This window comes from Sciurus vulgaris, assembly GCF_902686455.1.
Source record: "Sciurus vulgaris genome assembly, chromosome: 2".
Lineage (NCBI taxonomy): Eukaryota > Metazoa > Chordata > Mammalia > Rodentia > Sciuridae > Sciurus > Sciurus vulgaris.
This window is the reverse complement of record NC_136462.1, coordinates 28887785-28911639: the sequence shown is the minus strand read 5'-3', so window position 1 is coordinate 28911639 and position 23855 is coordinate 28887785. Positions and strand designations below refer to the sequence as shown.

The following is a 23855-nucleotide window of genomic DNA, read 5'->3' as shown; positions in this document are numbered from 1 at the left end:
CATGGTAGCTTTGAAATATAAAAACACATAGAGAAAGCAGCACAACAAACCCATGTGTTCATCACCAGGTTCAGTAATTACGCACATTCTGCCATCCCTTGTACATTACTTCACTTCTCCCTCTTTTGATGACCTGAGTACTATTTTTTAACTTTATATTGTGGAGAAAGTACAAGAGTGTAAGAGATTTTTTTTTTTTTTTTTTTTTTTTTGTACCAGGGATGGAATCCAGGAGTGCTTAACCACCAAATCACATCCCCAGCCCTTTTTGTACTTTATTTCGAGACAGGGTCTCACTGAGTTGTTTAGGGCCTTGCTAAGTTGCTGAGGCTGGCTTTGAACTTGAGATCCTCCTGTCTCAAGCCACTGGGATTAGAGGCATGTGCCCCGGTGCCCAGCTAAGGAATCTTCATGTTCTAATTACCTAGACCCAACAAATGTCCACCCTCCATCCAAGTTATTCTTTCCCTACCCCACCCCATCTGCCTATTGCTCTCCCATATTATTTTAGTTCACTATATCTTGTCATTTCATTGGTAAATTTGTCAAAGAATGCCTCTCTAATAGTTGTAATATCACTGTTATCCTCTATGAGATGAACATTAGCTCATAAGATGGCATATTGAAAACTTTGGAGGTGTTTGGTAAAGCCAGAAAAATCTCGTGACCCTGAAGACACGTTGGGAAGCAGTCTTCTGTGTTCAGGTCAGTATAGATCTGACGCCTTCCACCAACCATGTTGGGTAAGCCAGCGTGACCAGGAGTGGAGAAAGAAACAGGGTGACCTTAGGGACAGGCAGGGGTGGGGTGGAGGCAGGGCATGCATCCAGGAGATGCTGGAAGGTGGGGAGAACCCTTAGCCCTCCTGGGTGCCCCTGATAGGCAGGAAACATTCATCCCAAAGAAAGTAGAAGGAGGGATAGAGCAGGAAACAGAGAAGGTGGAGGGAGGAGAGAGAGGGGCAGATATTGAGAAAGAAAGTAAATAACCACAGAACACTCACAGCACGCCAGGTGGGAGGGGCGCCTGGTTTCCAGCAGCGGGGTGCCACCTGGCTCCTGCTCACCCCGTCAGTGAGTTACTCAGTGAGGGGAGGCTAGGGGAAGGCACATATGCATGAGATGAGCATACTCCATTTGTAAGGAAGAGGGTTCTTTCTGCCAGGCTGAAGAGGGTCTGCTCCGCCTGCGTGCAGAGAGCAGCCTCTGCCAGCTCTGCCAGGATGCTGTCTCCAGAATGTCATCCCCCAAAGCAAGGTCAAGGCAGGGGGCAGAGATGAAGGGTGCCCCTCCTGTGGGCAGGGTGCTGTGAGGCAGCAGTCTCCCCACCTAGGGTCTGCCCAGGCTGGTGTCCGGCTTGCAGGGTCCGTGCAAAGTGCCCCCCAGTGCCCTGCTGCTGGTGGAAAGTGGCCTCCCTGTTTTTGGCTGTTGGGGAGCAGCACAGGGTGTGGGGAGGGTGACCTGAGGAGGTGGGGTTGGAGTAGAAGGTCCTGAGTTTTGGTAGATCCTTGGGGAGAGTTTCTGGAGCTTTGCAGGGTGCACTGTGGCTGGGGTGGTGACAACTGACTCCCTCGAAACTGGAAACCTTGGGGGATGTCACCAAAGGAAAGGACAACTCCAAGGCCAGAGACTACCTTCCTCTAGGGATTTAGGAGAAAGGGGTGACGCTGGCCTGGCAACGGACACTGTGGTTGCCCAGAACGGCTCAAGGCCCCAGTTACAGTGAAGTCCCAGGGCCTGCCCAGGGCCTTCCTGCTCCATCTCAGCCAAGAGCTCATCCTCCAACTACCAACGCCGGGCGGAGGTGCCCAGAGAGCAGGGTTGCAGCAGGCAGTCACTGTTCCCCTCTGCAAGGCCGGCAGTTACTTCACCATTTGACCAAGCCCGGGCACGTATTTGCAGAGTGTTTCCTTCCTGGATGTTCCGGCATAAATTGCAAGAGGCCCCCAGTCCAGGACCAGTGAGGATCTTACCTGTGGGGAGCATCTCTTTCTTATTAGAAAAAGCACAGGCTGGAGGTGAACTGCACTGATTAGAATGGACGCACTGATGGTGGCCGCAGGAGACCCAGGGAATGAGGACAGCTGGGGTGTGGCTTCCTAGACCTTGAACTGGTGTTGGTGAGCTTGCCGCAAGGGGCAGGTAGACTGAATTAATTAGATCCGGGGACTGGTCTTCATCTGCAAATAGTAATGATGGCAGTTAACACACTGAGCATTTCTTATACACAGAACACTGTTCCAAGCATTGTTCTAATGCAGATTCTAAACGTACATTGTGTAATTTGAAAGCATTATTCCCTGGGGTTTAGCTCAGCTGTAGAGTACTTGCCTAGCATGCAGGAGGCACTGAATTCAATCCCCAGCACTGGGGGTGTGGGGTGTGTGTAGAAAAGAGAGTTTACTGAAAAGAAACACAAAAACATTATTTCCGAATTCACAGATGACAAATCATAGGTGTTAAGAGATGACATCACTTGGCTAAGGTCACGCAGCTTCTGGGGTCAATGTCCTATTTTGCCTTTGTGAAGAAGGAGGAACATGTGCTGCAATTTTCTGAAGGAACAACCAGCTGATGTCAAGAATTCTTTCAAGAAAGCAAATTTCAGGGCCTCTGCTGACATCACCACCCATTCAGCAAAATGTCTCAAATGCTGAATGCACTTCTGTGTCTCTGGTTTCACTTTGCAGCACACAGCATAACCGATGCTCCCTATGACCTTCAACCACCAAGGAGAAAGCTTTGTTTAATTGGTGGGGGAGTAACAGGTTTTAAAAAGATCTTGATCAAAACTGAATTACTAAACAAAGGAGTTAACTGTCTCTCTGAAAAGATGGCTAACTTGGAGAGTTATACTCAACTTTCAAAGTTGTCCCCTCTGGAGGGCTTTGCTTTTGTGCCACCAGTGCTGCTGTGGTGGTATCCGTGAAGCAGGAAGGACAGTGTTTCTTCATTGTTTCCCTGATGATAACCCCCGCCCCCCACCCCAAGATGGTGGAGATCTCATGGTGACGTTCTCTTTCTTCCACTGGCCTAAGTCTCAAATTCCCCGAACGCTTGGGCCTTGCACTGCTGGGCTGCCGGCAGTTTCCCTGACAGTTGCCCTGGCATCTTGCCCCCTTCACACAAAGCCATCACTGTTGCTGAAAATGAGGGTCCTGTGATCGTTTGGCACCACCCCCTGCCTGGTATTCTTCTGGGAGAAGAAACTTTCTTTCTCCCTGACAATAGATTCTGATCATGAAACAGGCCCCATTTCAGAGAAACAGCTTCCCATAGAATGCCTTCGCCCAGAGGTAAGAACCCAGCATGCAACAGAGAAACCACCAGGCCTCTCTGCTCATAGCCTCGCCCCTGTCCCCACTCCCACCAGCTCTCACCCAGCCTTCTCTGCCTCTGCCCTGGCCTTTTTAAAATGTGTTTCAAACAGTGTTATATCTGGTCCCTGGCCACTGTGACAACACCCTGTAATTAGTGGTTTAGAATCCTAGCTTTGCCTTTCCTGCAGATTACATTTATCTGGGTTATTTTCCTAAGATATTATTATTGGTGCATGCTATAGTTTGGATCTGGAATGCTCCCCAGAGGCCCATGTGTAAAGCTTGGTCTCCAGTTGGTGGTGCCCCTGGGAGTTGGTGGAACCTAGAAGAGGTGGGTTGGGTCTACTGGAAGCTCTTTAGGTCACTGGGGGCTTGCCCTGGAAGGGGATTGTGGGACCCTTTCCTCTTCCTGACTCTGAAGTGAACAGCTTCTTCCACAAAGTCCTCTGCCATGGTGTGCTGCCTCCCACAGACCCAAAAGCAAGGGAATTGAGCCATTAAACTGGAACCTCTAGAACGTTTTCTTTTCACAAGTTCATTGTCTCAGGTATTTATTACAGTGATGGAAAGTTGGCTAGCACAGTACAATACTATTTATTACCATTGACTACACTTGGATTTCTCAGGGTTTTTTTCTTTTTTAAAATTTGTTTTAATTAGTTGTACATGACAGTAGAATGCACTTTGATATATTATATATAATGAAGTATATCTACAATTTTGTTTTTTTAATTTTTTACTAATACTCCTTTTCTGTTCCAGGTTCAAATCCAGATTAGCACATTGCATTTATTTGCCACATCTCCTCTGATCTGTGAAAAGTTTCTTATTTTTCATGACCATGACACTTCGAGGTATTGTATTGAATGTCCCTCAGTTTGGGTTTGTCTGAGGTTTTCTCATGATCAGACCATGGTTTTGGATTTTGGAGAAGCATAGTGCAGAGGTGAAATCTGTTTCTCTTTGCGCCAGATCAGGAGGTGCGTGATATCAACCTGACTTATCAACGGTGAAGTTAACTTGGATCATAAGGTGAAGGGGGTTTTGCCAAGTTTCTCCAGTGTGAAGCTACTGTTTTTCCCTTTCTATTCTTAATGGAAGTGAGTGGCTAAGTACAGACCAAAGGTAGGAAAATGAAGTTGTACTTCCTGGAGAAGGGAGACTCTACATGTGTGATTTGGTTTTATCTTTAAAGAAAAATTTTCTCTTCTCTAATTTTTTTTGGTTTTATTCTGTAATTTATTTATTTTTATTCAATTATTTATTTACAGCAGTTTGATCTTATGGTCTCTTGTTCTCTGGGCTATAATCTAATACTTTTATTATTTTGGTGCCCTAATTGTCTTGATCTTGGCAACTCTGTCAGGTTGGCTTCTGTGTTCTTTTGGCATACCCTCATTTCTCCCTCACCCCCATCACCATTTGCTGACTTTCTGGCCCCGCAAGATTCTCTGGTGCTCTTGGTTCACCTTGTATTCTCCTTGCTTCCATCCTAGAATTAGTTCTTTCTCCAAAGAGCCCTGATTCTTTTCATTGGAGAGTGGTATTGAGAAACCAGGTTTCTGAGTGCTGGTGTGCTCATTGCTACTGCAGCGTCATTGCTTCCAGGCCCTGCTGGTGGACAGAGATAGGAAATAGGTCTGTGTGTACTAACTCATGTGTATGTGCATGTCTGTATTTATTTGTTTATATCTTGAATAAAAATGAGTTCCTATTGATATCTCTGACTCTAGAAAAACTCCCCTTCATTTTGGCCTGCTACCTTTCTTCACTGTCACTTCTTTCTCTGAGAGTGAGAAAACTGGCTCCCTCTACAATTTATTTCCTCATTTGTTCAACTCTGGTGTACTTTTAGAGTAGTTTCAGAATTTTTCCTCCACCCTCTGTGAGAAACTAATTTATCAACCAGAGTTCAGTATTTTTGCCAAGCTCCTTTGTCTTCAGCCTTACAGATTCCAATCCAAACATCCTTTCTCCAAACTACTTAGGGCAACTTCATTTCTTCATTTTTCCCCTTCTTGAGAGCACATCTTATTTATTTATTTTTTTATTTTGGTACTGAGAATTGAACCAGGGGTGCTTTATCACTGAGTTACATCCTCCGGCCCTTTTTTTTATTGTTGTATTTTGAGACAGGTTCCCCCTAGGATGTTGAGGGTTTTGTTAAGTTGCTGAGGCTGGCCTTGAACTTGAGATCCTCCTGCTTCAGACTCCTGGGTTGTTGGGATTACAGGTGTGCACCACTGTTCCCAGCTTGATAGTACATCTTAATATTTTCAAAGCGTTTTAGTTTCCGGCTTCCCCCTGATCATATTATTGCGTGGGAGGGAAGATGCAACCATGACATGTGGAGGCTGAATGAGTTGCCTTGGAGAACACGGTCAGCTGGATCTATGATGAGAACTTGGGATATTAAGCTTTGCCATTCCAGAGCTACTGTTTTCTTGGGGGTCTGGAATGCAGAACCGGCTGTTATGTAGAATATCGGGTCAAAGGAGAAGGTAAAGTATGGATTAACAGCAAGGTTCTCTTTTGATCAGAGAGAATCATAATATGTCACTGAAAAGGAAGCTTAAAGATCTCATGGCTCAACACACCTCCTTTACAGATGGGGAAACTGAGACCTACACAGGTGATATAACTTGACCAAGATGAGCCAACTGGTCAGTGGGGACATGATCCAGTACTCAGTGCTTCCATATCTGTGTTCTTCCCACCACAATATGTGGGCTCTTGAAATAGGGGGTCATGGGCCTCCAGAGAAAAGGCCTTTGGAATAATTTCAGTAAGTTGGGAGATTTTACCAACATTCCCTAAATAGAGAGAGAGAGAATCAGGAAGCTACCCTCATACCCTGAGTGTCTCCAAATGGGTAGAGAGCTGGTTCAGAAATGCCTAATGGGTCTGGAAATTTGGTCCCCACATGTCACAGCAATAGTAACCTCATCCAAAATTGGAGACTTGAGAGATGTTGTGAATTCCAGAGCTACCATACTTAAGGGGTATCATATTAATTTCTCCTAATTGTCACCCACTGAGTCCCTAAAAAGTCTGAGGATACTACCTTTTGCCCTGCTCAGGTCATGGAGTTATTTTGAGGTTCTACTTAATCTAAGGAGGGAATCGAAACTTTTCTTTGCTCTTTCTTTCTCTTTCAACTTCTGATTTCCTAATCTCAAGCATAGTACATGGAACATCACAGGAATTCAACAAATATTTACTGAATAAATGAAGGAAGGATCATTGGAGATGCTTTAGGTGAAAGTCTTGCTATCCCTGCAGCACTACACAGATGTAAAGAGCTGTTAGCCTTAGCTAACACTCTGCCCTTGGGCAAATTGCTTAACCTCTCTGGACTTATGCAATGCAAGATGCCTCAGGCTCATCTCATATTTTGATGAACTTAGATGATTTCTAAGTTCCCTTTCAGATCTGTAGTTCTGTAATTTCAATGCTTACCAATATTACAAAGAGTAGTAAGGATTTACAGATTAATTTGGGATACAAATGGACTACAGCAGGGATGATTAGTTGAGTTTTTTTGCAGATGTGGACTGTAGTTGTTTGGTAGTGGTTTATGGAGTGCAAGTTGAAAAAGACTCGGAGGGCAAGTGGTACAGATTAGCAATGTCTCATGGATGCAGAATGCAAAGTCCTTGCAATCATGCAAATCTCTGCCATCTTCAACTTAAATGCCTAATGCAGCATTGCCTTGGAATTTCTGGAAGCAGCATTATTTTTCTCTGATTTTGCATAATGATGGAGAGACCACTGGATGGGGCTGGGATTTCCTAGAGATAAATGTAGAGCTCTCCAGGCTTATGGTAAGACACATCACCCTCTGCCTTCTATTGTCTCTCTTTTAAAATTTATCATGTAGAAAAATGAAATTATGTCATTTGCAGGAAAATGGATGGAACTAGAGATCATTATGTTAAGTCAGGATCTTTCTGTGACCCCAAGACTCCAAAGGATACATGGATACATTTTCTTCAGAAAAATGAGAATGCAGAATGACATTAAAATTCTCAACATAAAGTGAACCATTCACGCAATAAGTCTGTATTAAACACCTCTAATGTGCCAGACAGGCTCAGGAAATCCGCACAGCCCTGAAAACACAGGTGATCTTCCCGAGATAGGGCCTTCCTCCTTTCTCTTATTTCCTGAAGCGTGGTGGCCAAGCCACCATGGAAATGAGCCATGCTCATGTGTGTGTCCATGAGCTTTCTGAATATAACTTGTTCTTCCCTCAGTGTACCCTAATGCTGTGGAAATAAGTTTGGGTCTGAGTCCCAGAATTCCTGAAGAAAATGTACAAATGAGGCTCATTAAATCTCTCATCACCCTCGGGGAAAGCTAACCAGTCAAGGAGAGACCTTCATAGCCTTTGGGTACTCTTGTTGCTCAATATACTTTTGAAACTTACATGTGTTAGTTTTCCATCACTGTGACAAATACCCGAGATAAATAAACTTCAAAAGAGAAATGTTTTATTTTGTCTCACAGTTTTGGAGGTTTCGGTGCGTGCTCATTTTGGCCTTGTGGTAGGGAAGTGCATCGTGGTGGGAAGCATGTGGCAGAGCAAAGCCACTTACCTCCTGACCAGGGTATAAAAGAGAGGAGGACAAAGGGTCTGGAGTCCCACTCTTCCCTTCAAGGACACCCTGAATGACCGGAAGACCTCCCAATAGTACCTTGGGCTGGGCCCAAGCCTCTAACACAGGGCCTTCGGGGGACATTCCAGACCTAACCTACGAAAGGACCTGAGCTTGCTGTGAGTGTGACAGTGATCCCTTGGGAGTGTGGAGAAGCCTCTGCATCTTGGCTCAGGGGTCATATATATTGATTGACTCTCCGTGTGGTTACTTCATGGCTGGCCAGAAATGTTTCGCCTCAAAGATTTACATGGAAGCCCCTACCCCCTTTATCCTTCTAGCCTATCCTTCTTTGCTTAGTGACACATGCTTCCAGTTGCCCACCCTTGGGATTGGTCTTTATTCACTGTCCAGACAGTTCCTGATAAGGCTGCTAACCTTTTCAAGTCCTGAATGATTACTTCAGGATTTGAAATAGCTTTTTTTTTTTCTCTTCCTGTTCCAGATATGACGGTCGCTTCCTCAATAGGACCATCACTCCAAGAGGAACAGGACGTCCTTGTAATGGAGCCAAGAAGGTCAGGTGATCAGACAGTTGGGGGCCTCCTGGGACCTTGTTTCCCCTTATGCTGTTGGCAAGGACTTGTCCACAAAAGCCTATGTATGATAGGCCCTGGCAAGCCATCCTGAACCTGCTCCCTGACAGGGTTTCAGGCCAGGACAATTTCTGTAGGCAGCAAATGTTTGGCAAATGAATGACAGGGAGGGTTGTTCGGGAGACTTTCTGTGGAACATCTCTGGTGACCACAGGGAGAAAAACTGGGAATGCACATGCTTCCACACTAGATCAGGGAATCTCATGGCTCCATTATCTCTGTTCCCCATGGCATTCCTGAAGGAGGCCATAAAGTTTGGATGAGCATCCCAATTTGCTGATTGGGGAATTCCTTGGCCCAAGCTGGAGCCAGCTGGAGCAGAGACTGGGAAGCAGAGAGAAGAAGGGTTTCCTTAGAATTCAGGCAGAAGAGAAAGGCATTTATGAAAATGAGTCCCAGTCCGAACACCAGCTCTGGATCCCTGGACCCCAGACACATGGCCAAATTTTATTGGGAAGTGACCAGGCGCCCCAGCGAAAAACGTGACTGAGGCGTCAATGCAGCAGCAGGGGTGGGGGAACTGGGGGAGGACTTTGAGAGGCCAAGAGAAGGGGAAAATTTGCTGAGTCAGAAGCTAACAAGAGGAACCTGAGGAGGGGAACTTGGTCTGTAGAGTCTGAGGCAGCCTCACACTGGGAGAAAGAGTTGGGTACTTTTTAAAATCTTGAAATCCTAGTGCCATGCATATCTTTAGGAGACACAGGATAATTTGACATTTATTCAGTGAAATCTTCCAGTCAAGTAAAAGTCACCTCAGGGGTGACTGGGTGAATCCCCACTCTAACAGGGAAAATCTCCAGAATCCCAGGAGCCCAGGAGGATTTTCCAGGGCCATCTGGTCTTGCTACTCGACCCTTCCCTTCTCCTGAAGAATGCAATAGCAGATAAGCCCAAAGGCCCCAGGGATTTTGACCCATGGAGGAACTGAAACCAGCCATGAGCCAGGTGAGGTCACATCATTGCAACTCATACCTGAGGACATGAGAAAGCCACTCAACCAAGGAGCGCACATCAGTTGCTTTGCTTAAAGTGCACACTTGGAGACAACAGAGTTCACTCTAGCTGGTTTAAGCAGGAAGGGATTTATTTGGGGGTATTGGGAAGAGTGCAGAATATTCAGAAGGACTGGAGAAACAGGCTCCAGGCTGAACTTCTGTGACCAGCTCTTGGAGCCACACTGTAGGATGGGATTGGAAGTGAGCGGCTCTAACTACCTGCCGTGAACCACGATTGCCTCTGCTACGGTCAGGGGGCTGTCACTGTGTCACCTCTAATTCCAGAAATCTGCTGCACCTGCCACCATGCAGGCCCACAAAAGACACGTCCGAACCCCTCTTGTTTCCTCACGTAGCTTACTTCCATAGCCGTCTCGTGTGGGTACATCTAAGTGGCGAAACCTGTCACCTGTCTATACCCAGCAGCAAGAGAAGGTGAGGAATGATTACAGACATACAAAATGATTCAATGTGAAAAACCTTAACATGTGGAGGGATTATGTGAAGTCTTTTGGGAAACCTACAAGGGTCTGTGAACCTCAGGAAAAAGTAGTCTTCAGAGAGCGCCCCCACAGGGCGAATTCAGTGATGGATTCCCTGGCACCAATCTCGAATTTTACCTTCATTTAAATTGGGTATGTCTATCACCTGAAACTAAAATAGTCCTGACTCATCCATGAAGTAATCAAGCTTCTCCAAAATGTGGTCCCGATTCAAGTTTCTGTTGTTATTACATGTAACCCCATGCTCCTTTCCCTCAACAGCATGAATCTCAGTCTTAGGCAAAATGGAGAAGTAAGAAATGCTGTGTTCTAGGTTCTTCACTCGACCAACCAAAAGGGTGATCACCATCTATTGATTATGAAGATTCTTCTGAAAAGGGATTTGAGTCAACCAGAATATTACTTTGCCTTCTACAGTGTGAGTCCATTGTAAGCACGGTGCAAGGTGCAGACAGTTCTGCACATGGCTTCCAGTCCTGAAAGGGAGCCAGGAATACCTACCTCTTCTATCAATGGGAAGAGCACTAAGCTTGGTTAGCACCAAGTGAATGTGTGGACGTGCATGGTCATGGAGCTCAGAGGACAGCTTTGGATTGGGATAGTTGGGATGGCCTTTTGATGCAGCAGGGCCAGAGTTGGGTCTTAAACAGTGGACTGGATTCAGTGAAGAGGAAGCAGGAGTCCCAGAGGGTGGGAATGTGGTGAGCCATGCCTGGCGTGGGTGGAAGGTGTGTGCATAAACAAGATCGGGGGCAGTTATGAGTCTGAAAGTAGAACTGGGTTAGAATAGAAGCACTGTAGGTGAAAATGACAGAAGCTTGAATCAGGACCATATTTTAGAGAAGCCCGATTGCTCCATGGATTAGTCAAGACTGTTTTAGCTTCAGGTGATAGATAGATCCAACTCGAATTAACTTAAGATAAAGGGAATGTATCATTTGATCTAATTAAAAAGCCCAAGGCCCCAAGTCTGATACATAGCTAGATCCAGGTGCTCCACAGATATCATCAGGATTCCGTTTCTCTTCATCTCGTAGCTCTGATTTATCTGCACTGGCTTCATCTTCCAGCAAGCTTTCTCCACGTGGTGGTTCCTGGCAACTCCAGGCTTACCTCTTCTCAGTGAAGCGAGTGCTTGCCAAATATTCCCAGCAGAATTCACAGAATTCTCAGGACTGGGGCTGGTTGATTGGCTCAGCCTGAGACACGAGAAACTGTCCCCTTACTCTGCTAGAGCTACAACCATGGCCAGGAGAGGAGAATGTTGGGTTTCTCACTGACCGGTCTGGGATATGGCCCCACTGGGCAAGCTCAGCTCTGTCTGACCACATGAAGGATGGTGACTGCTAAGGGGTGGCCCCCACTCCAACACATGCAGGAGCTTAATCCCCCCAGTTTTAAGAGTTAAGAAGCATAGAAACTTAATCCCACCATGGTGCTTAGAGGTAGGGCCTTTGGGAAGTGATGAGACAGACATCAAGGTGCAACCTCCATGCTTGAATCCTGATGGCTTTATAAGGAGAGGGAAAGAGATCATAGAAATAAACACACATGTGCCTTCCCTGTCTTTTGCCATGTAATGCTCTGTGCTGCCTCAAGACAGCTGCTGACAATGAGGTCATCACCAGATGAGGCCTCTAGACCTTGTACCTCCAGAACTATGAGCCCAAACATATCTTTTCCTTATAAAGTAGCCTGCCTCAGGTAGTCTGTTATAGTAATGAAAACTAGACTAATACAGTAGCCGTAGCAGATACTGTCCATGCCTCCTATGGTTTGAATGTCCTCTCCAAAACTCATGTTGAAATTTAGTTGTCATTGCAATAGTACTAAGTAGGACTTTTAAGAGTGATTAGGTCATGAGGGTTCTGCCCTCATGAATGGATTACTGTTGTTATCTTGAGAATGGGTTAATGTGGGAATGATTTCTGATAAAAGGAATGAGGTTGCCTGATTTTCTAGGTCTTATGCATGCTCATCTGCCCTTCCACCATGTTGTTATGCAGGATGGAGGCTCTTTTCAGATGCTGGTACCGTGTTCTTGGTCTCAGCCTCCAGAACCACGAGCCAAAGAAAATTCTATTGTTTACAAATTATCCAATCTCAAGTGTTCTGTTAAAATAGCAGAAAATGGTCTAAGGTCGTGCCTCATCCTTATCCCCTTGACCCTTAACACTGAACCAGTGTTAACACATAACAACCGTTATGTTAACACCTGCATCTCTTTGTCTCAGGGCATTTTCTCTATCAGAGCCTATTCTGAATACCTTCAAGAAAGGCCAGAGTGCTGGAGAGTTAACATGTCCTGGGAGCAGTTGTCAACCAATGGCTGATGGAGTTGGTACATAAATACCTAGCTCTCTTGTGGGGGATAATTCTGAGGCTCATGTTCTACAGTGTTTCTCAGAGTTTCCCAGTGGGATTAAGTTCTAATTGCTCAGAATCATCACCTGAGTGATAAAATCAGTTTTTATTGACTTCCTTCCTTCCCTGGTTCACTTTTCTACTTCTCTAGTACTGTTTCCTGGATTATCTCCCAAATAAACCATTTGCACTTCAATCTGTGTCTCAGGGTCTGCTGGGTGAATCCAAATAAGATATACCTTAGGCATTTTTTCCAGAATAAGGGGGAATGGATGCTGGTTAGGGAGAAACAATGAAGTCTAATTTCCTCTGGTTAAAAGATTTGGACTCCTTAGTTTTCTTGCTTAGTAACTCTCTCCCTCTTCCTAGGAAAAGGTGACAAGTCCCTCGAGGGAAAGGGCACAGCTTGTTCATTATGGTGTCCAGAACCTAGTACACAGCAGATGCTAAACCAATACTTACATTGAATTGAATAGGCAATGAAGAAACTTATTAGTTTGTTTTCAGTTGTTATAACAAATTAGGTGAGGGTGGTATTTAATACAGAAAATGGGTTTATTTAGCTCATAGTTTCAGTGACTGAAGGTCCAAGATGGGATAGCACCATCAAATTGGCCTTCTGTGAGGGCACCAAGGCAGATGGCTTCGTGGTGAGAGAATATGGGGGAGCAATTACTAGTGAGACAGGAAGCCAGAAGGGGAGGGGCCAGTCTTTCTCTTTTGATAGCCACTTGCTCTCTTGAGAATTCACTCCACAAGACCAGTATTAATCCTGTCTAAGGTTAGTGCCCCCAAGGACCTAGCCACCTGCCACTAGGCCCCTCTTAGTTCTACCACCTCCACACTGCCACACTGAGGACAAACCCCAACACGTGAACCTTTGGGGGACACATTCAAACCATATCCAAACCATAGCAGCACAATATTCCAAATCAGGTAGATGTTCAGAGGGGAATGAGACAAGGACAGTTTGATTTAGAACTCTGGACACGTTCTTACCCTTGCCAGGCGGGTTTCTGTGTGTTGTAAAGCCTGAACTCCAAATCTACATCATCAGATTGCATCAAGGGGTCCAAGTTGGGTTTCTGTACATTGTTTGGGAGTAGAAAGGAGTTCCAAAATTTCCCCAGATGGGTCCTCTGTACTTAAGAAGACTCTTAGGACACCGGAGAGTCACAGTGATTCTGCTCCTGAAGAGCCACGGCATCCTCTGAAATTCTGTCTGGGTTGTGTTGAGATTGCTTTCAGTATCTCTCTGAGGAACGTCATCCTCTGCAACCCATCTCCCGACCTCTGACAGCAGCCAGCCTCTTGTCAGCTCTCATGATGACTGGAGATGACCTCTCAGGACCCTGCTTGGATGGGAGTTGACTGGATTTGTTTAGACCAGCGTGCAGGCAGGTTGGCATAAAGACTGCTTTGGTCCCTCTGTGAGCCCGTTCCACACGATCTCAATTCTGAGGCCTCTCAGCCTCACATTATTCAGGACTCTGCCAGGAGACAAAGATTATTAGGGAAGAAAGAGAAATTACTGGAAGGCTATCGGGGCTCATAGAATTGCTAAAGGGTTAGAGAAGCAGGCTTGGAAAATGGCCAGGCACAAGGGCTTTTGTAGATGAGTCTGCCTGACCCCAAACTGCTGCCACACTGCTCTAGACCTCCAAAGTATGGTCACCACTATCACCAGATCACCAATTACTGCTTCCTCAAATGCTTCTGCATTATTATTATGCCTTAGTCACTCGTTTTAGACTCAAATCCTGGTAGGACATCTAAGCCTAGGTCACATGCCCAGGCCTGGTCAGCATGGAGGAAGGCAGAAAGAGCATCTCCTCATTTCCATTCCTGGTCGTGGTTGAAGTTGCCCAATAGGGGACTGCCCCCAAATAATCGGGGGAGCTAAATGCTGGACAGTCAAAACCTCCTGATGCGCTTCCACCCAGGTGTGCCGATGCTGCCCAGGGACAGCAGACTCCACCCACTTCTTCATTCATGGTACCTGGTTGGAGATCAAGGAAGTCAGGACCTCCATTATACATTCCAAGGCCTCATCAGTGAACACCTGGATTGTTCTGGAGACAAGAATGTGCCTACTGTCTGGGCCTCTTAGTAGCTGACTCTGGAGCTAGAGCAGATCCGTAGACAGTTACTCTGCTATGCAACTGGAGCAAAAATTCAAAATATGGAGATGCCAGACGTCCTCAGACGTCATTCTTGGAGGACAATGACTAGAGAATGATTCTAGGAGCTAACCGATGAAGGAAGATGCGTGATGATTCATGTTGGGGAGCACAGATGATACTATCTGTCCCCCAATAACAAGTGTTTGAGATATGTATTAGGCTCTTATGTTTTTTTAGGCACCTTCCTGTATATTTGACAAAGGAAAGGACTTTTAAAAGGTGAATAGCCTGGCGTGGTGGCACATGCCTGTAATCCCAGTGCCTCTGGAGGCTGAGGCAGGAGGATTGCAAGTTCAAAGCCAGCCTCAGCAATTTAGTGAGGCCCAAAGCAACTTAGTGAGACTGTCTTAAAATAAAAAATTAAAAGGGCTTGGGGATGTGGCTCAGTGGTTCAGTGCCCCTGGGCTCAATTTCCAGTACCAAAAATAAAAGACAAAAAATTAAAAATAAAGGGTGAAATAATAATGTAGTAAATGTTTTCCTCAGGTTTGAATGAGGTCTTACAAGATGAGATCTTCCAGAGGGCAGGGGCCATTTTTATAAAAAAGCGCCTTTGTACCTCTGGTACAAAGTAACTGGCACAACTATGTTATTAACTGAGTGTTCGTTGTAGTAGTCATGTGGGGTCAATGTCGTTAAGCTGATATACAGGGGTATTTAAGCAGTTGAGTTTGAGCTTCTTGGAGGAGAGAAGACTGAGATTTCTTAGGGTGCTTCTTGAGGGTGTAGGCACCCCTGGGCTGAGTACCCAGGTTGACAGCTCTTTTTAGGTCATTGCTATGTATTCATCAACCCCCCTGACATTTTTTTCCTCCAGGGCTTGGAGCTAGTCCACATTTTTTTTACCCTCTCTTGCAGTTAGATGGAAACAATGTGACTGAGTTCAAATCCATGGAATGTTAGGGGAAATGCCAATTTAGGCCAGACCCCAAGATATCCCCTGAGATTGGTCACACTTCTCTTGTCTTTCATCTGCTGACTGGATGCTGAGATGCAGTGGAGGACCCCAGGCCTTATGAGGTGACAGAGCCACTAGCTTGAAGGGGCTTGGGTCCCCGAATGACTATGTGGAACAGAGTTCCTCACCTTCAGTTTCTTACTGGTCTGTGGCAGGAGTGAGAAATAAACTTGTAGGTGTTAAGATTTGAGGTTGTCACAGGGTCACCATTAGCCACCCTATTACAGGACAATTCATTTCAGCCTCGGAAGGGAGGGTGGAGCTCAGCATTACCAGTGAGGGCAGAGGCCTGGCCACAGTTTGCTTTCCTCAGGGTGAAAACCAACAGATGTGCTGACAGACATAGGGGAGTTGGGAGAGAGAGCTGATTGTCAGGGAGGATTTGGGACACTTCTAAGCTTGAAGGGGTGACAGCATTCCAAGTGGACAGTTGTAAAGAGGTTGGGCCTGGGATTTGGTTAGGTCTGTCTTCACAGAAGTGGTTACTGAAGTCATGAGGGGTTGGCTTACTTGAGGAAGAGATTGTGAAGGGAAAATGGCGTGGGGGCCAGGCCTACTCTCTGACTTTCCAGAGTTAGGAGATGGCAGGAGGAGGAGGAGCTAGGGATGGTGTCTGGAGGGTGGGATGAGAAGCTTATGGAGACCCACAAGCCACAGTAAAAGAAGAGCACAGAAGGAGGCAGACCTGCTGTACTCAAAGAGGTTGTACTTCATCCTTTGAAGAAAGTGCAGAAGGACCTCACTTCTCCAAGGACCAAGGCGAATCTAGAGGAAAGGTCATGCCTGGTGTGAGCATGAAGTAGCGTGGAGCTAAGAAGGGAAGCCAGCCAGCCCTACAACGTGGAAAGCTGCTGGCTCTGTGACTGGCTGGCTGGCGCTTAGTCATAGCGGGGCCATCTTGCTTCATTCTTACTGGAAAGGGAACTTGTTGGGTGGAGACGCCCAGGTATTCCTCTGAGTGATTTGCACTAGGCTGTGGGGAATGGCAGGAGTTGGTTTTGTAAACAGGTGCCTGGGACTGGAGATAGGGGAGAGAGAAGGACAAAGGAGGGGTAGCATGAGGTGTTTGTGAGTAGAAAGGAGCCTACACCCAAATAATTGCACGACTCAGCTAAATTTGGGTACGACTCCTAGTGTGACCTCATCTTGTACACAGAATCTGCTGAGGGCCAAGAGATCGCACAAGTTATACTTGGCAGTTCTCTGGTCATGTGAGTATGTAGCAAGCTGTATGTGTAGGTATACCTAGCCTTACTAAGTCTCAGTTTCTTCATCTGTAAAATGGAAATGAAATAATTCCTACCTCAAAGGACAATTGGTAGTGTTGAATTCAATAATATTCAGTAATGCCTAGAAAGCAAATGATGCAGAGTAAGAGACTTAGTACACAGAGAGCTTAGTCCTGTTTTGTAGCTTGAATGTAGGAGTTCTAGAAATAATTGACCATTTGCACAGAACTTTTCCATGTATGAAAAGCTTTCACGTATGTCACATGATCCTTTGTCTCTGAGCTTTGACTCCTTAGTTCAAATTTGTAGGCTAGAAGAGGTATGCTGATTTTAAAGAGGAGAAAAACTGTAATGACTAATTCACATCTTCTGAAGTCCTGTTCAGCAGTAAAGTGAGCATCTCTTCCCCCCGGATGGAAATCCGGGCCTGACTCTCTTGGTTCATTTGGGGCTATGAACCCGTCCTTGAACAAATTGCTGTGGGAAGAAAGTGGGATGTGTTGGTGGTTGAGCTCCAGGTCACAGACTCTACCCTGGAATTGGAAGAGGTCTCCATCTGAAACTTTGGGACTGGGGGAGTATGTTCCCAGGGCAGATCAGGAAATTTTCTTGAAAATGGCATGAATAGAACTTAGGTGGCAACAATAGCAGTGATTCCCAAGAATCTGGGCTTTTCTAGGAGTGGGGGTGGTCTCCATTGGGTTCTCCAATAATGTTTTCCTATTTCTCTGGTATAGAAATGTACTATTGATGATCTTTGGATCCTCGGGCAGGGGCTGGAAAGTCTCAACGCTACAGCCATCTTGGCACCAGAGGGGTTTAAAGGTCAAGAATCTAGTATACAGAGAGATAAAGGATGTGACCTGGGGTCTGTTGCAAATATTTCTGTGTGCTATGCACCACGCTGACTGCTCTCCTGATAATCCCATTTTATTACCCCACAGCCACTGCCAAGGTCGGCGCCATTACTAATCTTCATGTTGGAGGGGAGAAAACTGAGGCTGACAGAGGTTAAAGAATTTTCCCGCTCAAGGACTCACGCCAGTAAGTGTCAGATTAATGTCAGATTAATGGAATGGTTTGGTTTGTAGGCTTCTGAATACTGGCCCCCTTGGGGAAACTGAGGCACCAGCTGGAAGACACTGACTTTTGGGAGAGGAACCCCTTAAGAAATGGACCACTTAAGGGGGCTGTTGTGTTGAGGCTCTGGAAATAATATTTAATCGACAGCCCTTTAGGACAACAAGCAACTCTTTGGCATCAGGTAAGAAGGAAGGGAGTGGCTTCTGGAAAATTCATACCTTACCACCACCTCCTTCCCTCTCTTCTGTGGTGTTCGGGCCCAGCCAAACCTCCCTGTGAACTCCCTTCCGTGGAGGTGGCTCCTTACTGCCAGTCCTGGGGCTCTTTGTTGTATAGATTCCTTCAGGGAGGGCTTACCTGGCCCTGTAGCTGAGATGGTAGTGGCCTCTTATCACCTCACTCTTATTTTTTTATTTATTTTTCATAGCACCTGAGTTATATTACTCATGCTCTGACTCCCTCAGAGGAATGGAAGGCCTGGATGAACAGGATTTAATTTTGCTTGGCGCTGGATCCCCAGTGCCTAGAACAGTACTTGGCACATAATAAATGCTAATAAATATTTGTCAAATGCATGCCTGTTCTCCAGGCTGAATTCTCCCCGTGCATTATCTCATTGAATCCTTAAAAACCCACACTAGTTTGTCCACATTGGGCCCTAGAATCGATTTCAGTAGGTAGGGAAATAGGAGAGCAAAGGACAGAGGTGCCCCATGCCCCCATCTCCCTGGGCATAAGAAGCCTAAGGACAGACCAACCCGAGGTTAAGAGGCTGTGAAATTCACAAGGTCAGTCATGCAGGGAGGTTCTACCCTGGCTGCCGTTAATGGCACCATCTGATCCCAGCAGCTTCACACTTCCCTTGGTGTTAAAGTCCTTGGAGGTATGGGATAGTCACAACTTCTAGAACCTTCTTTTCAGAAATTAGCACAAATCAAACAGGGGAGAGTCATCCACAGAAGAGCTGATGTTGGAGTATGGAGGGGGCATGGGGTTTCAGCCTTTTCTTCCTCCTCTTCCTCCTTTCGTCTCCTCCTCCTCCCCCCTCATTCTTTTTCTTCCCTCCTCTCTCTCTCTCTCTCTCTCTTTTTCTCTCTCTCAGAGATTGAACTCAGAGACATTCTTGCCCTGAGCTATATCACCAGTCCTTATTTTTTATTTTGAGACAGTGTCTCCTTAAGTTGCCCAGGCTGGCCTCGAACTTGTGATCCTCCTGCCTCAGACTCCTGAGTCTCTGGGATTACAGGTGTGCATCAATGTGCCCAGCCGCTTCACCCCTCTTGCTGCTACCATCTACTCCTTTAGGTTCAGAGGGAGGGAGGGCTTTGACCTGACCAGAAGTTGTCCCAAGAAGATCTGAAGTTCAGTGTCCAGCTCTCAGTCAATGACATTCTCCTTTCCTAGGCTGGGCCTTTTGAGATGAGCAGAGGAAACTGCACAGTGTCACACACCAAGAGCCAATAGCCATCCCCTATAATATAATGTATTGAAAACTTTGGGGGCAGACAGTGGCCTGGAATGAGATTTCTAGGAGTGAATGTTTACAGTCCTGGAAAGTTCCAGCACTGACCTGCCAGGCAATAGAATCCCTTTTTCCACTTGCTTTCCAATTTTAACTATTTAAAATTGAAAATTTCTTTCCCTGGCCTGACCCTCCATTGACCATTCATTTAAAATAAACTTCCTCTCCCTCAAAGTCAGCCTGCTTTTTGCTCAATGAACAAGCATGTGACAAAGATGTACTAAAGAGCTCCCGGATATGAAGCCGTGCCCAACAGCAGTGGGCAACACAGAGCGACAAAGCCCCTGCCCTCCTGGCTGTGTAATTCAGGGGCAGAGTAATTTATTCAGCCTGCGTTGCTGGCCTAGCTCTGTCCTTGGTGTCACCTGGCTGAGCCTCGAGACACGCGTGGTAGGAATACGTGCGGAACTTCTAGAATTATGAACGTGTACCACAGGTATCCAGGGGGTCTCCTTCCCATACATACCACCCCATGCCATCCTGTCCCCTTCCCGCTTTTTCCTGGAGGTCACATGTGATGCCGTGAACACTGGGTCCCAGGAGGGGCTTTACCCGAGTGCTAGTGGCCCAGACTGCGCCAGTGAACGTGCCCAGGGGCTGCCTGCTCCAAGAGGGGGACCCTGGGAGAAAAACCCATCCTGGCCCCCAATCCAGGCTTGCTGTCCAGCCCCCCGGGGTGCAGAGTCGGCAGGCCGGAGAAGGGAACCAGGAGCCTGGGTGCGGGGGGCTCAGCCCCTCTGTGAACGAGCCGTGGGGCTCGGACTCGCTTCCAAGCTTCCGGCCTTTGTTATGGTACCGTCAGCTGTCTCCTCATGCCTTGGGGTCCCGATGTCACTGTTTATACTCCGTGGCACGCAGCTCCGTGAGCTGGTGTAGGCAGGAGGCTGCCGAGTGTCTGGAGGACGAGGAGGAAGTGAGAGTGTGCAGGCGTCTGCCTGTGTGGGAGCTGCCGTTGCTTCTCACCTAGGAAATGGGTCAGAGGGTCCCAGCTGGGGACTGGCGCTGTGGGGCCTGGGTGGACATGACAATGTGGAGGGACTGGGGCCAGATAAGGAGCAGAATTCTGCACTTTGTCTTCTTCCATATAAATCTGGCTCCACCCTTCCCTTTCCAGAGGAGCATTCTGAGGTTCAGAGAGGTGAAGTCACTCAGTCTTGATCACACAGGGATTGAGGATGACTGTTCCTTAAGTCACTGCATTCCTCCTCATTTTCCATCTAAACTATCGATAGTAATTTGATTTTATACAAATACATGACTATGTTTTCATGATCAAAATTATGACTTTTGCTGGTAAATGGATAGGCTAAGCACAAAGCCAATCCCCAAAATCCAAAGGCTGAATGTTCTCTCTGATATGTGGATGCTAACACACAACAAGTGTGTGTATGTGTGGAAGAGTAGTTCACTGAATTAGACAAAGGGGAATGAAGGGAGGGCGGGGGGATGGGAACGGGAAAGACAGTGGATTGAATCGGACATCACTTTTTCTGTGTTCGCATATGAATACACGACCAGTGTAACTCCACGCATGTACATACCCAAGAATGGGATCCTAATTTGAATAAGTTATACTCCATGCATGTTTAAATATGTCAAAATACACTCCACTTTCATGTATATCTAAAAAGAACAAATTTAAAAAAAGAGAAAAAGGCACAAGTGATTTTTTAAAATAAAAGATTGAAATATTCTCAGTAACCTGGAAGGAGAACAATGTAACTTTCCCCAATGCCTAGATCACTTCCCTGGAGGGATTTTACAACCCCGTGCTCCTGAGTACAAATCCCAGTATAACAAATCTGAACCTGTTATTCCAGACAGTGCTTTAATTTCTGATCCAACTCACACCTTGCAACTCTCTGTGTTATATGCATGTATATCTTTGTGTATGTGTGTGTGTGTGTGTGTGTGTGTGTGTGTGCGCGCGTGTGTGTGTGCACATACAGGGATTTTTGCTGTAACAGTATTTGTCGTGTTCATATTTCAAATGAATATTGAAGAGACCATTCTGGATGAATCTGTCTTTAGGTGCTCAAACTTTATTCATTGCAATGGTGGTCAGGGGTCCCAGTTCTTGGTTTTTGAATGTCTAAGTGATACTGGATAGCAAGTCCCTAACTTTTAATAGCAGAAGTTCAACTATAAAAGGGTTATTGGAACTTGGAATACATTTTCTCATAAAAGCCACGTTATATATGGAGGCTATGAGGGTTAGTTAATCCCTGAAACTGGTTGAACTCCACATATAGTTGAAGTGCTGCCCAGGTGGAATAAATGCAAGCATGAAACACCACTTTTTTCACCATCAGTGATTAAATAGAAAACCATAAAACTAAAGAAGAAAGTTGTTTTTGGTTATCAGCAGTGCTGGTGGTAGGAGTGAACTGTTTCTAGTAGAAGTGGAGGCAAGTAAAGATTTTGTAAGCATTAATGATGGCATCTATGGCTATTCCAGGGCCTTAGGATATTAGTGGTCCTGGTTCTTGATATGGTTACTTTGGTGTTTACATTTATGACCTTCTCTTCTGCAAGGCACCACTAGCCCCATTATTTAAGTTGATAAGGTGTGACTAGGGCTTGGGATTTTGTTTACAAATGGAAGACTGAAGGAAGAAACAGACATTTTTCCTCCCGAAGTTATTAGGTATTTGTCAGAAGAGAAAGAACAAAGAAACTGATTGCAGAGGCCAGGAGGGATGCTCCTGGCAATTACCTTCCTGGGGGGAGCTGGTGTCCAGGTCAACTCCTGCTCAGGCCTCCTCGAAAGCACAAAGCCCTGAGCTCTCCTTGTGTCTGACAAGAGGCAGAGACTCAGCATCAGTATGTCACCCATTCCTGCAGCTCAATCCCATGAGATCCCAGGAAAAAATACCCTGTCATCCAGAAGGAGTGGTCTGCCTGCTCTCACATCCTTTTGGAACCCAGACCCAGTCAGCTTAGAACAACTCCATAGACATGAATCCTGGTATCCTTTGGGGCACCTGGTCCACTCTATATGCTTAGGGAATAGAGAGAGGATGGGGGAGTAGGTGGATAGAGGGATGGCAGAGCACCCCAGGATGAAAGATGGAGTCTGGAGCAACAGAGAGAGAGACTTAGAACTAATTTTGGGTGAGGCATGAGCTCCACTTGTCTAAAGGCGGTACTTCATGTGAGAAGGAGCTCTCCTGAGATAGGCCCAGCGAGGCTCCACGTGATAAAATGGCAAAAGGAAAGACCTTGGCATTACAAGTCTCCCCCAGAAGAAAAGAAAGAGGATGAAAGGGAGAAGGTGTGGTCACTTCCCTGCACTACCCATCAGGGATGTCAGGTCCACATGGGGCCTAGCTGAAGTTAAAGCAAATGACCTGGTGTTGACGGGCATCAAGGGTGCTGGTCAGGACCCAGCCACAACTAACTCACTGTGCTCAGAGTGAACACTTGGTTTGGAGAAAGGAAAGTTGATGAGGATCCCCTGGTTAGACAGTCTGTTCATTACTTCCTAAAACTTATCCTCAAATCACATCAGCTATTGGTCTGAACCATGGGGTTTTGGTCTCCTCTGGAAATACTTCTAATAAGCCCTTCTTTGTGAAGAAGTCATTAGCATACATTGACGGATGTTTTAAGAGACGTTACTGAGGGACTGTGTCATATTTATGGTAAGATTATTGTTTTCTTTATGAGGATCAATGGGAGAAATTTTTCTTCGGTTTTCTTTCCAGGGATACTCGTGCTTCTCCTGAACACCTAGCTTTGCTTTGTTTGGACTGTGTAACAGATCATCTCTATTTGCTTTACCCGCCAGGGAGATCATATTCAAACTTGCATCTTGTACAAATGTACAGATCCTCCCTACCTGCGGAACTGAAATTCCACCCTTCATATCTTCATCTTATTTTTTCTTCCTTTTCTTCACTTCTTTTTTATTTCCTTGTTTATCTTTTTTTGTTTGTTTGTTTTCATTATATCATTTGCATTTTTAAAAGAGCCATCTTAAATTATTTTGGGAGCAAGGTGGTTAAATAAATAAATACAAAGGTGGTGATGGGGTACCGGCTCACACGAATCCAGTTGCTGAGTGTGGTTGGGTGGCTTTGAACAACGGGCTATTCATAAGTACAGGAAATTTGCAAGACTGATGTTAGAAACTCTGGAAGTACCTGCACTATTTATAGTTGCATTTTTAAACAAATTCTTGAGTCTGAGCAGTGAATATGTGCCATTCTAACTGGAAAGGTAATTACCAAATTCCTTAGTAGTCCACTTGGCCATGGTATATAGTCCCCTGCACTCAGGGGAGCGAGCGGCTGGTGATCTCTTTCATCTGAGCAGAGCTGTTTTCTTTTTAAGGTTAATTCCTGTATGTACCCATTCAAAGATCAAAGTCCAAATACTTAATCAAAACCACTGATTTTGCAAATCCTCAGCCAATCTTGGACTAGATTTGCAACCACCAAGTA

General features: G+C 45.8%; 1 long non-coding RNA gene across 2 annotated transcripts; it reads left to right on the top strand.

Annotated features, from left to right (window-relative positions):
* The first annotated feature begins 3225 nt into the window (after positions 1-3225).
* LOC306655048 lies at positions 3226-18293 on the top strand. 2 transcript variants are annotated; one of them, XR_013762169.1, is made up of 5 exons: positions 3226-3295; positions 4082-4173; positions 7829-8096; positions 8423-8495; positions 17750-18293. It is a non-coding gene; the product is annotated as an uncharacterized lncRNA (long non-coding RNA). The 2 variants fall into 2 exon arrangements; XR_013762168.1 differs by lacking the exon at positions 7829-8096.
* The last annotated feature ends 5562 nt before the right edge of the window (positions 18294-23855 follow it).